Genomic DNA, 18,791 nt, shown 5'->3' with positions numbered 1-18,791 from the left:
ATTTATGTCTTTTAATGTAGAATACATTTAAGGTTTCAATATAGGGGTCCCGTTTCAAAATATCGGCCGCGGCGCCGCGTCAGATTTTGAACGTTAATAACTTTTATCATACTTAACAGAATGATTTGATTTTTAGGGCAATTTGTTGCAAATATGTTCCTCTATGCTGTATTAAAATTTGAAGTATGTATAACATGTACTAATAACAAAAAAATGTGTTTTGAAAAATCTTTCGAAAACGACTCGGAAAAGTTAAAATTTTCAGCCCATCCCGCACAGAGCCGTCGTTATGGTAGACCAACCGAACAATAAAATAATGAAAAGTTTATATATAGGTCCACTATATGTTTGTTCGTATGGTTATTCGCATTGGGTTGCTTGACGAGAGCACTTGGTGGGGGAAAGACGGCATATTCCTTTGGTTAGGCCATTAGAAGCCGGACGGAAAGGAAAGGCTCATGCACGGCACGAGAACGAGGGAGAAAGCGATAGTAGTGCATATTAGCGCGATTATATAAATATCTGTCGGTCGGTTTTTCTCATCATTCGTATTCGTTCAAGCACTAGCAAGCAGCCAGTCCACCGAAGAAAAGCAGTCGGCGATGACGACGGCGGAAAAAGTGCCCCAGCTACTGGTGACTCATCGCAACCCGATCAGGAACTGTCGCCCTGCAAGAATTTCGCCCCAACTAAAGGGCAACAGAGTAGGCTATCGTTCCAGCGTCTGGGTCGTGAGATTGTGCAGGACTGCAAAGTCGAGCTACGCTTACAAAGCTCAGTCGTAATGATGCCCCGAGAAGCCAACGATGCCTACTTGGTCGGTTTGTTCGAGAATGCAAAATAGTGCTTTCTAGCTCACCGTGTCCGCGGGGAGTGCGTCTGAATTATGCTCCCGCAATAAAACAATAAACGGTTCTTTACAGGACCAATTAATTGTGTTCTAATAAGAGTTAAACTGAAATTTACATTTTATGGTGTATAACAAATAATTTTCAGAAAGCAATATAAGAAATACGATGTGTGGAAAGAAAGAAAGAGAATTTAAATTATCTTCTCTCGCTCGTTTTCGTGCACTGCTTTTCCATTCCTTTCTGTTGCTACAACCATCATAACTAAAACGAATGTGCGTGTTCCCCCACCATCTCATGACCAGTGTTGCCACAATTGCATGTCGCTATTACAATTTGAATTATTTTATTGATCCTCTCTAGTATTGATAAAATATAGAACATGCAAAGTACACTAGTCGCATGCTTTTATTCGAACTTTTTGGCAGCCTCCGTTGATTAACTGCATAAATCGATTTGTTTGTGCAGCTCCTTGCTAGTAGCAAACTAAATAGCCTTTATCAGCGCTAACAAATAACACGAAAGAATTTAAATTTGTGAAAATCTTTTCCTTCCTTCTTTTCAAATCTGCAACATTCTTTGAAAATATTGTTTGAATGTTGTTATTGAAAAACTGAACATGCAAGTTTGCTAGCACTGGCCACTAGATTGAAGGCGATGGAAAGACAGAATATTCGTTTTGGTTATGTTAGTATTGGTAGCCGAATGGAAAGGAAAGGCGCAGGAATGGCACGAAAACGAGCGAGAGAGAAATAGTAGTGCTTTCTCGTATATGAATATTGGTCGTTCGGTTTTTCTCATCATTCGTATTCGTTCAAGCACTAGCAAGCAGCCAGTCTACCGAAGGAAAGCAGTTGGCAATAGCGACGGACGGAAAAAAAAAAGATGGGTGGGAAATGTCTGCGACATAACCGGAGAGATGTAGAATACATAAAGAACACGTTCTTCAAATATGTTGATACTCATTGGAATTATATATATATATATATATATATATATATATATATATATATATATATATATATATATACAGGGTGTTTGGTTCATGGTTAAGAATCTCTCGGGGGGTGATAGACTGCCATATTTGGAGAAAAAAATTGTTCTACACATACCATCAAATCTCAACCGATACAGAGTTATTGAACTTTTTGTGTAAAAAACTTATTTGTCTTAAAATGCCTCTAACTTTAAAAGTACACTTTGTATTTTAAATGTTTTAGTTCCATTCGAAAGGTGAGAAAATTTCGCATTTCAGCTAATAAATTTAAGTAGCATTTACAAAGTAATTTATTGAAAATTAAACAATTTTAAACGATTTTTCGTTCATTTTTTAAAAATCCTAATAGTTAACCTCATCATTTTAATAATTCAGATTGTTAGTCTTGATGAGCTGCTTAATTCTTTCTTTGAAATGATACACTTACCTTTTCTTATTTTCATGATTTTGGGTTATTCAACTTGGATATTTTTATCTCATTTTCACTAATACCAGCTCTAATTGAAAAATTATGGCACTTATTGTACTTTTTTTCTTTTTATTCGAAAGCCAGGAAAATTTTACAGTGAAAAATGTATTAATACCTTTCAGTTAAGTGAATTTAGTATTCTTTCAAAAGTAAATTAGTTTAAAGTTAGTGCTATTATTAGCATTTTCGTTAATTTTCTTAAATAGTAAATAATAAACATCACGATTATTATCATGGAAATAATGCATCTCAGCAAGTTCTATAGTTCTTTCTTTGACTCCATTCAATTATCTCTTTTGGTTTCGACGCAAAATTGTTTTTATCACATCGTTTCATATGCAAAAATATCGATTTCGAGCCCACTACATTTGTGTCGAGATCATGCTGTGTTAACTATTAAATAGCAGCAAAATGAAAAGAGATATAGACAAAGCGTCAAATAAAAAGTTATAGAGAACATTAAGGGGCATCAAATGAACAATAGTAACGAGAAATTTTGTTGATAAATAATTAGAATAATTAAAAAACTCTCCAAAAAACACAAATTTTGAGTTATTTCTTTAGTAAAAAATCATTTAGTACAGTTAACTAAAACAGTGGCGTAGCCAGAAATTTGGTTTGGAGGGGGTTTTGGTGAAAATCGCAAATTTTTTGAAAAAATGCTTAAATTTAATATGAGTTTGATAAATTATTGAAAACTCAAAAACATAAGTAGTCTAACAGATGTCATTCCAGTCTACAAACAAGAAGGATCAACATGGAACAGTTTTCAAACCTCTATAGATTATTTTCTTGTATAATATGTCAATGAAGTCAAAAATTGCGATCTTTTAAAGTGGGATAAATGATCTAAAAAAATTTCAACGTTCAAGATCACCTAATATAATAATCCTTGACTTCGATGGTTTGACAACTTCGGGAAGTTATCAACATAAAACAGCGCCTGCTTTGATATAGAAATTTTAGTGATTAACTCTCATAGAGGTAATTATGGTGAATTAATTTTTCAAAAATATTAAGAGACATGGTGCCTTCAGCAAAGTTTTTGATAATGTCATTTCAAACAATTTTGTTGAAAATATGAAGGATACATAAATTCAACATATAGGGATTTAAATTGACTGGGCCTGCTATATTTCTTCTTAGTGAAGAAAAATTTAGGTGAAAACTATTTTTTTCTGCGCTACGGATAAAATTGTTTGAAACAATCATTGCGAGTTGAGAACACAAAACCTATAACTAAATTATGAATGGATGGAACTGAAACTTGCGTTTCGACTTCATCTCATCAGAATCCGACACTAACTTGGTGGGCCGACTAAGCTTGCGCCGAATTGATGCTAGTTCCTGAAAAAGGAATCACTCTTTGTGTTTTTGAGTCCTTTTAATAACTGGGAATTATTTGTTTTAAATCCAGTTCCCTTATTTTTTTTTTGTAAGCTTCAAAGGCACCTTGAACGCAATGTGAATTTATTATTTAATTACCGCAGAAGAGATTTATCAAATACAGTAATTTCAGAATAGCTTGTTGTAAAGGTTTTCTACTACTATATTTCGATTCTCTGAATATGTGGGATATTTATGTCTTTTAATGTAGAATACATTTAAGGTTTCAATATAGGGGTCCCGTTTCAAAATATCGGCCGCGGCGCCGCGTCAGATTTTGAACGTTAATAACTTTTATCATACTTAACAGAATGATTTGATTTTTAGGGCAATTTGTTGCAAATATGTTCCTCTATGCTGTATTAAAATTTGAAGTATGTATAACATGTACTAATAACAAAAAAATGTGTTTTGAAAAATCTTTCGAAAACGACTCGGAAAAGTTAAAATTTTCAGCCCATCCCGCACAGAGCCGTCGTTATGGTAGACCAACCGAACAATAAAATAATGAAAAGTTTATATATAGGTCCACTATATGTTTGTTCGTATGGTTATTCGCATTGGGTTGCTTGACGAGAGCACTTGGTGGGGGAAAGACGGCATATTCCTTTGGTTAGGCCATTAGAAGCCGGACGGAAAGGAAAGGCTCATGCACGGCACGAGAACGAGGGAGAAAGCGATAGTAGTGCATATTAGCGCGATTATATAAATATCTGTCGGTCGGTTTTTCTCATCATTCGTATTCGTTCAAGCACTAGCAAGCAGCCAGTCCACCGAAGAAAAGCAGTCGGCGATGACGACGGCGGAAAAAGTGCCCCAGCTACTGGTGACTCATCGCAACCCGATCAGGAACTGTCGCCCTGCAAGAATTTCGCCCCAACTAAAGGGCAACAGAGTAGGCTATCGTTCCAGCGTCTGGGTCGTGAGATTGTGCAGGACTGCAAAGTCGAGCTACGCTTACAAAGCTCAGTCGTAATGATGCCCCGAGAAGCCAACGATGCCTACTTGGTCGGTTTGTTCGAGAATGCAAAATAGTGCTTTCTAGCTCACCGTGTCCGCGGGGAGTGCGTCTGAATTATGCTCCCGCAATAAAACAATAAACGGTTCTTTACAGGACCAATTAATTGTGTTCTAATAAGAGTTAAACTGAAATTTACATTTTATGGTGTATAACAAATAATTTTCAGAAAGCAATATAAGAAATACGATGTGTGGAAAGAAAGAAAGAGAATTTAAATTATCTTCTCTCGCTCGTTTTCGTGCACTGCTTTTCCATTCCTTTCTGTTGCTACAACCATCATAACTAAAACGAATGTGCGTGTTCCCCCACCATCTCATGACCAGTGTTGCCACAATTGCATGTCGCTATTACAATTTGAATTATTTTATTGATCCTCTCTAGTATTGATAAAATATAGAACATGCAAAGTACACTAGTCGCATGCTTTTATTCGAACTTTTTGGCAGCCTCCGTTGATTAACTGCATAAATCGATTTGTTTGTGCAGCTCCTTGCTAGTAGCAAACTAAATAGCCTTTATCAGCGCTAACAAATAACACGAAAGAATTTAAATTTGTGAAAATCTTTTCCTTCCTTCTTTTCAAATCTGCAACATTCTTTGAAAATATTGTTTGAATGTTGTTATTGAAAAACTGAACATGCAAGTTTGCTAGCACTGGCCACTAGATTGAAGGCGATGGAAAGACAGAATATTCGTTTTGGTTATGTTAGTATTGGTAGCCGAATGGAAAGGAAAGGCGCAGGAATGGCACGAAAACGAGCGAGAGAGAAATAGTAGTGCTTTCTCGTATATGAATATTGGTCGTTCGGTTTTTCTCATCATTCGTATTCGTTCAAGCACTAGCAAGCAGCCAGTCTACCGAAGGAAAGCAGTTGGCAATAGCGACGGACGGAAAAAAAAAAGATGGGTGGGAAATGTCTGCGACATAACCGGAGAGATGTAGAATACATAAAGAACACGTTCTTCAAATATGTTGATACTCATTGGAATTTTCGGACAAAAGGTGATTTGGGCGAGGAATATTTCAAATTATTCTTTACAAAAATGATGGTGGTCCTGAAAAGGACCGGTTTTGTTGGCGTTGTTGGCCTTGGTGAGGGAGATGGCTAACGATGAAATTAATTGTTAGCATGAGGAAGTCGCGTAGTACTGGCCAATGGAAGAACAGATAATAATTGATTCCTGAAAATCAATTTTTCTTTATTCATGTAAATTATACATACTTACAAATCTAATAGAAGATTCCTGGTCATATTTCTGAATCATTAGTGCGAACATTGTGTAATTTGGTTAAGTACAATGAAAGTTACAAACTTTCCAAACTCGACCTTCTGTTCCTTCAGAAATATTGAAATGGGGTGTCTATATTAAACCGTTAGTCGTGGTCACAATAAAAAGATGGGTGGGTAATGTCTGCGACATAACCGGAGTGTCGTAACTACACTTGTGACGCTAATCCAAATCTAATGATATGCAACGAAATTACGTTTGCATGTGAAATTTTCAAATGATTCGTTATAATTATGGTTAAAAATTCTAATTGGAAATTCTTTTCCATCACCAACTATTTTTCTTTTTTCGAATCTACAGCATTCTTTGAAAATATTGTTGAAATGTTATTGATGAAAAACTGAAAATGCGTTTGGCAACACTGCTCACTAAATGGATGGTGGGAAGACGCACATTCGTTTTGATTATGCTAGTATTAGTAGCAGAAAAGAAAGAAAAGGCGCATGGCCCGAAAACGAGCAAGCGAGAGAGCGATAGTAGTTCGTATTCGCTCTACTAAACTAAAAAAAAGATGGGTGGGTAATGTCTGTAACATAACCGGAGCATCGTGACTTCACTTCGAGACGTTAATTTAAATCTAATGATTTATGCAGTTAATCAAAGGAGGCTGCCAAAAAGTTCGAATAAAAGCAAGCGACTAGTGTACTTTGCACGTTCTATATTTTATCAATACTAGAGAGGATCAATAAAATAATTCAAATTGTAATAGCGACATGCAATTGTGGCAACACTGGCCATGAGATGGTGGGGGAACACGCACATTCGTTTTAGTTATGATGGTAGTAGCAGCAGAAAGGAATGGAAAAGCAGTGCACGAAAACGAGCGAGAGAAGATAATTTAAATTCTCTTTCTTTCTTTCCACACATCGTATTTCTTATATTGCTTTCTGAAAATTATTTGTTATACACCATAAAATGTAAATTTCAGTTGAACTCTTATTAGAACACAATTAATTGGTCCTGTAAAGAACCGTTTATTGTTTTATTGCGGGAGCATAATTCAGACGCACTCCCAGCGGACACGGTGAGCTAGAAAGCACTATTTTGCATTCTCGAACAAACCGACCAAGTAGGCATCGTTGTCTTCTCGGGGCATCATTACGACTGAGCTTTGTAAGCGTAGCTCGACTTTGCAGTCCTGCACAAGCTCACGACCCAGACGCTGGAACGATAGCCTACTCTGTTGCCCTTTAGTTGGGGCGAAATTCTTGCAGGGCGACAGTTCCTGATCGGGTTGCGATGAGTCACCAGTAGCTGGGGCACTTTTTCCGCCGTCGTCATCGCCCACTGCTTTTCTTCGATGGACTGGCTGCTTGCTAGTGCTTGAACGAATACGAATGATGAGAAAAACCGACCGACAGATATTTATATAATCGCGCTAATATGCACTACTATCGCTTTCTCGCTCGTTCTCGTGCCGTGCATGAGCCTTTCCTTTCCGTCCGGCTTCTAATGGCCTAACCAAAGGAATATGCAGTCTTTCCCCCACCAAGTGCTCTCGTCAAGCAACCCAATGCGAATAACCATACGAACAAACATGTAGTGGACCTATATATAAACTTTTCATTATTTTATTGTTCGGTTGGTCTACCATAACGACGGCTCTGTGCGGGATGGGCTGAAAATTTTCACTTTTCCGAGTCGTTTTCGAAAGATTTTTCAAAACACATTTTTTTTGTTATTAGTACATGTTATACATACTTCAAATTTTAATACAGCATAGAGGAACATATTTGCAACAAATTGGCCTAAAAATCAAATCATTCTGTTAAGTATGATAAAAGTTATTAACGTTCAAAATCTGACGCGGCACCGCAGCCGATATTTTGAAACGGGACCCCTATATTGAAACCTTAAATGTATTCTACATTAAAAGTGCCCCAGCTACTGGTGACTCATCGGAACTGTCGCCCTGCAAGAATTTCGCCCCAACTAAAGGGCAACAGAGTAGGCTATCGTTCCAGCGTCTGGGTCGTGAGATTGTGCAGGACTGCAAAGTCAAGCTACGCTTACAAAGCTCAGTCGTAATGATGCAGCCCCCTGTCAAGAATGGCGTCTCTGTACAGCCAGCATCACTGCCATGAAAATCAAAACAATGATTTTGGATCGAATCATTGAAAGCTGTATTTGGTTACTAAGTGCTGATTTTCTGAATGATATGGTATGTAATCATCCCGCAAGATGCAAAACGTCGTTTGGAATGCTTCAATATTGTGCATAGCGCCGAGCAAAATTCTTTGTTTGGGGCTTTATAGCTATAACGCCCCATATATGTAGGTCGCTGTAAAACTCCATATGTTGGTATAGGGTTGCCAGGGGGCTGTAATGATGCCCCGAGAAGCCAACGATGCCTACTTGGTCGGTTTGTTCGAGAATGCAAAATAGTGCTTTCTAGCTCACCGTGTCCGCGGGGAGTGCGTCTGAATTATGCTCCCGCAATAAAACAATAAACGGTTCTTTACAGGACCAATTAATTGTGTTCTAATAAGAGTTCAACTGAAATTTACATTTTATGGTGTATAACAAATAATTTTCAGAAAGCAATATAAGAAATACGATGTGTGGAAAGAAAGAAAGAGAATTTAAATTATCTTCTCTCGCTCGTTTTCGTGCACTGCTTTTCCATTCCTTTCTGCTGCTACTACCATCATAACTAAAACGAATGTGCGTGTTCCCCCACCATCTCATGGCCAGTGTTGCCACAATTGCATGTCGCTATAACAATTTGAATTATTTTATTGATCCTCTCTAGTATTGATAAAATATAGAACATGCAAAGTACACTAGTCGCATGCTTTTATTCGAACTTTTTGGCAGCCTCCGTTGATTAACTGCATAAATCGATTTGTTTGTGCAGCTCCTTGCTAGTAGCAAACTAAATAGCCTTTATCAGCGCTAACAAATAAAACAAAAGAATTTAAATTTGTGAAAATCTTCTCCTTCCTTCTTTTCAAATCTGCAACATTCTTTGAAAATATTGTTTGAATGTTGTTATTGAAAAACTGAACATGCAAGTTTGCTAGCACTGGCCACTAGATTGAAGGCGATGGAAAGACAGAATATTCGTTTTGGTTATGCTAGTATTGGTAGCCGAACGGAAAGGAAAGGCACAGGAATGGCACGAAAACGAGCGGGAGAGCGATAGTAGTGCTTTCTCGTGTTTTCATATATGAATATTGGTCGGTCGGTTTTTCTCATCATTCGTATTCGTTCAAGCACTAGGAAGCAGCCAGTCCACCGGAGGAAAGCAGTTGGCGATGATGACGGTCCGCAAAAGTGCCCCAGCTACTGGTGGCCCATCGCAACCAACTACCGATCAGGAACTGTCGCCATGCTAGTATTTCGCCCCAACTAAAGGGCAACGGAGCAACTAATCCGCTGGCTAACATTCCAGCGTCTGGTTCGTAAGGTTGTGTATTACTTCAAAGTCGAGCTACGCTTACAAAACTCAGCCGTAATGAAGCCACTGATGCCTACTTGGTCGGTTTGTGGGAGTGGGCGTAAATTACAATAAAAGCAACGGTTCTTTTCAGGACCAATCAATTGTGTTCTAGTGAGAGTTAAACTGAAACTTTTATTTTAAGGTGTGTAGCAAATTTTCAACAAGCAACATAATACGTTGGGTGGAAAGAAGTAGCTTGCACACGCAACAAAAATTTAAATTATCCTCTCGCTCGCTTCGTGCACTGCTTTTCCATTCCTTTCTACTGTTATTATCAGTATTACCAAAACGAATGTGTTGCTGCATGTGTTTAAGAGAAACGTTGAAGTCGCATGCTTCTATTCAAGCTTTTTGGCAGCCCCCGTGAACTAACTGCATTAAATGATTTTTTGTGCAGCTCCGTGCTAGTAGCAAACAAAATGGCCCTACCAGTGTCTGATTCGTGAGATTGTGCAGGATTTCAAAGTCGAGCTAAGCTTATAAAGTTCAGCCGTAATGGTACCCGAAGAAGCCAGTCTTGTCGTTTTGTTCGAGGCTACAAAACAGTTCGCCAGGCACGTAACTATCATGCCAAAAATATCCAACGATCCAGCGCATCACCATCAACACCAACGCCGATACCAAAGGTTCTTTTCAGAACCACCATTATTACCATAGAGAATTATTTGAAAATTTCCCATTCAAACGTGATTCTGTTGAATATTATTAGATTTAAATTAACGTCTCGAATTGAAATCACGACGCTCCGGTTATGTGACAGACATTACCCACCCATCTTTTTTATTGTGACCACGACACCCCATTTCAATATTTCCGAATGAACAGAAGGTCGAGTTTGGAAAGTTTGTAACTTTCATTGTACTTAACCAAATTACACAATGTTCGCACTAATGATTCAGAAATATGATCAGGAATCTTCTGTTAGATTTGTAAGTATGTATAATTTACATGAATAAAGAAAAATTGATTTTCAGGAATCAATTATTATCTGTTCTTCCATTGGCCAGTACTACGCGACTTCCTCATGCTAACAATTAATTTCATCGTTAGCCATCTCCCTCACCAAGGCCAACAACGCCAACAAAACCGGTCCTTTTCAGGACCACCATCATTTTTGTAAAGAATAATTTGAAATATTCCTCGCCCAAATCAGCTTTTGTCCGAAAATCCTAATGAGTATCAACATATTTGAAGAACGTGTTCCTTATGTATTCTACATCTCTCCGGTTATGTCGCAGACATTACCCACCCATCTTTTTTTTTTCAATTTGTTTATTTGATAAGGCACGTATGCGTTAGCTTAAAGGTGCCATTTTTTCATTGTTTTACATTTTGAATTTCTTAAAACTAGGGGGATACACATTTCAATATTATTTTGTTTTATATAATAAAACTAAAAAAAACTACAGCTAACTTATACATATAAAAGAGGGTATAGTATAATATTCGTAAGATTTGGGGGACGGGTCATTTGTGTGTTCTTTGTATAGTAATTCACTTTATGATTTTTAGAAGGGAGATTGTAGAAAAAATAATTATTAACTAAGCGGAACATTTTACAAGCTTATTAACTAGAGATAACTAGAAAGAGTGGTTCAAGATTAAGGGGAATTAATTAGGACTATTTTAAAGTAGTGGTACTGTTGCGCATTTCTTAACGAGATTAAATATTGTTCAACTAAAACTAGAAGATAGGGGGGCACATAAATTTTGGGAAGATATTCAAGGGGAGAAGGGGGTGAAGACATACATCTGTGTATCAGAGACATGGGAGAGAGGGTGGACAAGACTGAACGGGGGGGGATATAAACTTCAGTTTCCGGCATCAGGAATCAACGGCCAGGATTACAGATTCGAACGGATGCATCAAGTATTGGGACGCCGGGCGGTTTTCCTCGAGCCGGCAGGGGTTCCTCCAGACGATTTCGTAGTACGGCTCAGATACGGATCGGGAACACACCGCGCTGCGCGTGTGATGTTGTACTGTAGATCTCGTGTTGTTGGTTCATTCGACAGATGTTTTGTCTCGTCTTGGAGTCGTATCAAGCCATCGTTGGGGTACGGTAGGCGGAAGAGGGCACTTCTGGGAACGATAAGAGAAAAGATAGGGGCATTTAAATTTGGATATTGATGGTTTTGAGGAACGTGTATATAAGGGACATGTAGAGAATATCGCGGCTTGCTAGTACATCTCGAACCGGGACATTGGGTGATCTTCCTCGGGCCCGAAGGGAATCGAATAGTTGAGATCTGGCAGAACAGTACTCGGCGCATGCCCAGACAACATGTTCGATTTCGTGATAACCGTTGCCACAAGCGCAGATACCGCTATCCACGAGCCCAATACGCCGGAGATGTGCGTCCAGCGTGTAGTGATTGGACATGAGCCGAGACATCACGCGAATGAAATCCCGACCCACATCCATCCCTCTGAACCAAGGTTTCGTCGATACCTTAGGGATTATCGAATGTAGCCACCTTCCCAGTTCACCATTGCTCCATGATGTTTGCCAACTTTCGAGGGTTCTCTGATGAGTAATACTGAAAAATTCGCTGAAGCTAATTGGTCTTTCATATATGTCACCTTGTAAAGCGCCCGCCTTAGCTAAAGAGTCCGCTTCTTCATTACCTGGAATGGAGCAATGCGAGGGAACCCAAACTAAGGTAATCTTGTACGATCTTACAGACAAAGCACGTAGGCGCTCCCATATTTTCCCCAGAAAATATGGAATGTGCTTTCTAGGTTTCATTGAACGGAGAGCCTCGATTGAGCTGAGGCTATCCGAAACAATAAAGTAATGATCGGTGGGCAAAGTATCAATGATCCCAAGGGTATACTGAATAGCAGCAAGTTCTGCGACGTAAACTGAAGCAGGATCATTGAGTTTGAATGAAGCGGTGAGGTTTTGATTGAATATACCGAAGCCAGTGGAGCCGTCGAGGCTTGACCCGTCGGTGTAAAACATCTTGTTGCAGTCGACTTCTCGAAATTTACTATGAAAGATGCTTGGGATCACTTGCGGACGTATGTGATCCGGGATTCCACGAATCTCGTCTTTCATGGATGTGTCGAAGAATACAGTTGAATCAGAAGCATGAAAGAGATTGACACGGTTGGGATAGTATGAAGAAGGATTGATATTTTGTGCCATGTAATCGAAGTACAAGGACATACATCGGGTTTGAGAATTGAGCTCGACAAGCCTTTCGAAATTTGCAATTACTAACGGGTTCAAGATATCGCATCGGATGAGCAATCGATAGGAGAGTTCCCAAAATCGATTTTTCAGCGGAAGGACGCCCGCCAGCACTTCTAAACTCATCGTATGTGTCGAGTGCATACAACCCAAAGCAATACGCAAACAACAATATTGGATTCGCTCTAGTTTGATGAAATGTATGTTCGCAGCGGAACGGAAACAGAAACTCCCGTACTCCATCACCGACAATATTGTTGTTTGGTACAGCCTGATCAGGTCTCCTGGGTGGGCACCCCACCATGTTCCGGTTATTGTACGGAGAAAGTTGATCCTTTGCTGGCACTTCTGTTTCAGATACCTAATGTGACATCCCCAGGTTCCTTTAGAGTCGAACCAGACCCCGAGATATTTGAAAGTTGAAACCTGAGCAATAGTTTGACCCATTAATTGAAGCTGTAGTTGCGCTGGTTCACGCTTCCTTGAAAATACGACTAGCTCAGTTTTCTCCGTGGAGAACTCGATACCTAGCTGGAGGGCCCAAGCAGACAAATTGTCCAAGGTATCTTGCAATGGTCCTTGCAGATCGACGGCTTTGGGACCTGTAATAGAGACCACACCGTCATCTGCAAGCTGCCTTAGCGTGCAAGAATTGACAAGACATTCGTCAATGTCATTCACGTAAAAGTTATAGAGAAGGGGGCTTAGACATGAGCCCTGGGGAAGACCCATGTAGCTAATTCGTGATGTCGATAAATCACCATGCGAAAAATGCATATGTTTTTCAGACAGCAAGTTTAGCAAAAAGTTGTTTAGAGTCGGTGAAAGACCATGCTGGTGCAGCTTCTCAGAAAGAATTTTGATAGAAACTGAGTCAAAAGCCCCCTTTATATCTAGGAAAACTGATGCCATCTGCTCTTTGCTAGCATAAGCCATTTGAATTTCTGTTGAGAGCAACGCAAGACAATCGTTCGTCCCTTTGCCTTTGCGGAAACCAAATTGTGTATCTGACAGTAAGCCATTTGCTTCAACCCAATTATCGAGGCGAAACAAGATCATTTTCTCGAACAACTTTCGGATACAGGACAGCATCGCAATCGGTCGATACGAGTTGTGGTCGGAGGCTGGTTTTCCTGGTTTTTGAATGGCAATGACCTTCACTTGCCTCCAGTCATGAGGGACAATATTACCCTCAAGAAACTTATTAAATAAATTCAACAAGCGTCTCTTGACAGAGTCTGGCAGATTCTTTAACAAGTTAAATTTGATTCTGTCTGGCCCTGGGGCTTTATTGTTACATGATAAGAGAGCAAGTGAGAACTCCACCATCGAAAACGGTGTTTCGTTCGCGTTATTGTGAGGGGACGCGGCGCGGTAGATCTTCTGTGCCGGGGCGGAATCCGGACAAACCTTCTTGGCAAAATCGAATATCCAACGGTTTGAATATTCCACGCTCTCATTGGTACTGTTTCGGTTTCGTAAGCGCCGGGCCGTACTCCAAAGAGTGCTCATCGATGTTTCTCTCGTTAGTCCGTCGACGAACCGGCGCCAGTAGCTACGTTTTTTGGCTTTTATCAAACTCTTCATGCGCGTTTCCGCCATCGCGTACTGTCGGTAGCTAGCTGGCAGCCCGTCGTCCCGGAAGGTCTTATACGCAGCGGCCTTCTCCGCGTACACGTCTGAGCACTCTTTGTCCCACCATGGATTGGGAGGACGCCCGCGTGAATTCGCGTCTGGTACGCGTTTAGTCTGAGCTTGAATCGCGGTATCGAGAATCAAGCCAGCCAGGAACCCGTACTCTTCCTCCGGAGGAAGCTCTTGTGTCGATTCTACTTTTTCGGATATCGCGGACGCGTAGCTATTCCAATCAATATTTCGTGTGAGGTCATACGAAACATTGATTGTATTCGGTGGCCCTGAACCGTTAGCAATATTAATTACGATTGGCAGATGGTCGCTGCCGTGGGGGTCAGAGACTACCTTCCACATGCAATCTAACCGCAGCGATGTCGAGCAGAGGGACAGATCTAAGGCGCTCGGTCGCGCTGGAGGGACAGGAATCCGTGTCATTTCACCCGTATTCAAAATAGTCATATTGAAGTTGTCGCAAAGCTCATGGAGTAGGGTAGATCGATTATCGTCATGAAGGCAACCCCATGCCGTGCCGTGGGAGTTAAAGTCACCTAAAACTAGCCTCGGTGCGGGGAGGAGTTCCGCAATATCGCAAAGCCGTCGGTGGCTAACTGAGGCTCTAGGGGGGATGTAGGTGGAAGCAATGCGAAGTTCTTTGCCTTTAATTCTGGTTTGGCAAGCGACAACTTCAATGCCTGGTGTCGAGGGGAGGTCGATCGGATTGAAAGAATAGCACTTTTTGATCCCCAAAAGTACTCCTCCGTAAGAGTCTTCTCGATCCAAGCGAATAATATTAAAATCGTGGAAGTGTAGGGTTATTTCTGAAGTGAGCCATGTCTCGCATAGGGCAAATGCATCGCATTTCAAATTATTTAGTAAGATTTTAAACGAATCGATTTTCGGGATAATGCTTCTGCAATTCCACTGTAGAACAGTGATTAAATCCTTGACCTCGTTCGATGAATTAGCCATCGAAGGATACAATCGCTGAAAGAAGGGGCCATTTCGCAGTGAACTGCATCAAGAATGTTTTTACTGCGGGGAGAAAGCTTATCAAGATACTTTTAAGGGGGTCAGAAATGTTTAACGCTGTAAAAATACGGTCCACAATGTCAGAGAAATTTATTAAGCCAGCACTGTTTTCTTTCTCTGGCTGAGATATGGGAACACTTGGGGTTTTTGATGTTCCTAGAAGTGCTGGGAACTCCTTTTCTAAGCTCAGGTTACTGAGACCGGGAGCGACTTGCTTCGGTTTTACAACAGTACTTCCTTGAGTAGTTATTTTAGGGGGACCATGAAGAGACACCTTCTGGCCTTTACGACGAAGCTTGGAAGAGGAAATGTTCTTCCTTTTTCTACTACTTCTAGGCACAGCAGAAGATGTTCCCTCCTGGGGTTCATCACAGTCGCCTTCGTCAGTAGACAAGTTGGTAAAGATGTTCGTAGAGACAGGTGGCGTAGCTATCTTAAGCATTTCTGCAAAAGATCGCTTAGAGCGTCCCTGAAGGGAACGCTTAAGATTTTCCTCGCGCTGTTTGTACGCGGGACATGAAGGGAGATCATGTGGGTTTCCCCCACAGTAGAGACACTTTTCGACATCTCTACCACAGGAATCATCCGCATGATTCCCACCGCATTTCCCACAGCGGGCTTTATTGCTACAATGGGAGGCTGTGTGTCCCAATTGTTTGCAATTAGTACAGTTCATGACCCGCGGCACAAAGAGGCGAACAGGTAGACGAACCTTGTCAAAAAGGAGGTAATTAGGCAGGGCAGAGCCGGCGAAGGTCACCCGATAAGAGTCTGAGTTGACGTATGTTTTCTTCCCGTCAGCTGCGACTGATGCTGAATGCAAACGTTTGCATTCCAGTATCTTCACTGGCTTAAGCATGGGGTCTTTGAAACAGCCAGTCCCATATTTTAGCAGGTCCTCGCAATTCAGACTCGAATCGGAAACGACCCCACTGACTTCAACCCTGCTAGCTGGAATATACACCCTGTACTCCCTCGTAAAGGGCTCGTATCCAGCAATATCGTTTGCCTGAGTTGAACTGTTAACCATCACCCGAAGCTTATCAGGCCGAATTTTCGATATTTCTGTCACGGACGAATACCGATCCGTCAGAACTCGAGAAATCTGCAACAGATTCAAACACTTTTTTTCTTTGGTCCGAAAGAAGATCACAAATGGCCCGGTGGCCGAGCTCGGATATACCTTGAGCCGGGGAGCCGATTTTATTTCGACGTCCATCTCACCTTGAGATGAACCGCCGTCAGGGGAAGTCATTTTTGCACGGGCCTATTGCCCAGTGCACGTTATTAAGACAACCAAGAAGGGGAAACGAAAACTAATACTTAGCTTGTGTATGTAACGGTATCCAGACGGCTTACTAGAAGAACACTGTTTCACTTCACTGACCGGCTAACGGTACTCAGAAACAGAAACACACAAGAAGGGAAAAAATACTGAAACCTCAACTAGGCGCAGAGTGTGTAAATAACCTTGAACGCGGATTAACACTATTTGTCGCTATAGAGTGTACGGACCGATGACAAAAGACTTCTATCTCGACTGAGTGCTCGATAACGAATGATATTTATGTCTTTGACAAAGTTGTTTGAAATAGCACTTTCGAAAACTTTGCTGGAGACATTAAGTCTCGACCCAAACTTGGTTGAAGAGTAATTCTTGTCTATAATTACTTCTAGGAGGATTAACCGTCAAAAATTTTCTATCAGCAGATGAACAGTTTTACATTTTGAAATTCTTCAATGTTACTTAACATCGAAATTTGGCAGTTTCGAATGAATGTGATCGTGACCGTTAAAAATTTATCGAGCATTAATTTTACTTTTCTTTATTAGTCAACCTCACAACTTGTAGTACTAGAACGTAGTACACAAAATTTTAGTACGCCATTCATTGCATCCTGCTAAGAGGCTATTCATATAGTTGATAATACAACAAAAATCCAATGCTCATAAAACCGATCCTGACCTGCTAGAGACAAAATTACATCAGCTTTCAACTAGTTTCTGAAATGTTATTCTTGTTTTAACCATATTGAATTGTTGTCTAAACTCTACACAATCTAAAAAAATACATTTTCAGCAAATGTTGAAATTTATGTAAGTTTTCGGTAAACAAGCTTATGTTTTATATGCAATCAACCTATTCAAATTTAGATTCCCATTCGAAAAATTGTCTCTAATCCATATTTTGAAGCATCATTCCAAAAATGAGCTCATAATAATTCAGACAGTTATTTTATTTTACATTGAAGTAATTTGACAACTATGGGATTTTGGCTAAGAGATAAGTTACAAGATCCCCTTCCCACAATTTTTCAAAAGTTCTCATGACGCTTTAAACACAGTTCTCAATATAGTGGATATTTTTCCAAAAATATTTTGTGGAATATTAAATTAAATTCGTCATTATCAATTTTTTTTTCAATCCAATTAATTTTGGTTTGGGGGGGTTTTAACCCCCAAACCCCACCCCCCTGGCTACGCCACTGGCTCCATACCGGGTAATGAGAAGGCGGCCACTTGGATTAGAATGATAATGAGAAGGTGGACCTTTAGGCATTAGAAGATTATTTATGAGAGATCGCGTAGCTTCAACGAGATTTTAAATATTTCTCCTCAGCGGACGCTCGAAAATTGGCAAATTTCGTGGAGCGATGGAAATTCATGAATCCCAAAGGTAGGTATCAACAAACCTTGGTCCAAGAGAATGGATGAGGGTTATGACTTCATTCGGGTGATATCTCAGGTCATTTACAATCATTACACGTAGAAGGCCCATCTCCGGCGTATTGAGGTCGTGGAGAGCGATCTCTGAGCTCGTGGTGGCGTTTATCGCGATATTAATCACGTTGTCTGGTCGTGCGCTAAGTGTTCTAGTCCCAGATATCCGTTAAACGAATCCTTTCGGCAACGTTCCAGCCCGGTCCGAGATGCCACACCAAATTCGCTACTGACACTTTTTGCATGTATCAGGCAACTAGCAGTTGGAAAAGTGGATTCTGAGATGATTATGATTTTCATTGGTTCAGAAAGTTTCATTAAAATCTGGGAGGGTGCTGTCAACATTTGTTTGAGTTGGCGCGAAATTGGTCATCTGTGAATTTTAGGATGCACAAGATGATTCTGAATTTTTTACGGAATTTTTTGCATGCGTTACCGATTTTTCATATAATTTCACATGCAAACTTAAAAATTACACTAGTTTACACCATTTCTGAACTAAATAAGTTAGTGGCCATTTTCAATGTAAAATCGTGTGCGGAATCCGAAAGTGAGGTCCAAAAAATTTACAGCAGAACAGATTTCGAGTTACAGTGAAAAAATGAATTTTACCTTTAAAATTAAAAGTACGTTTAGTAAAATCCAAATGTCTTCGGTTGTAGTGTATCGATATGAAATATTATTATGTTAAATTAAAGGTAATTGAATGAACTTTAGATCGTCGTAACATGCTGTTTTAGTGCGATTACTTTTCTG

The sequence above is a fragment of the Topomyia yanbarensis genome, chromosome 2, assembly GCF_030247195.1.
Source record: "Topomyia yanbarensis strain Yona2022 chromosome 2, ASM3024719v1, whole genome shotgun sequence".
In the NCBI taxonomy this organism is placed as follows: domain Eukaryota; kingdom Metazoa; phylum Arthropoda; class Insecta; order Diptera; family Culicidae; genus Topomyia; species Topomyia yanbarensis.
The sequence above is the reverse complement of the archived record's forward strand: the minus strand, read 5'-3'. Positions refer to the sequence as shown.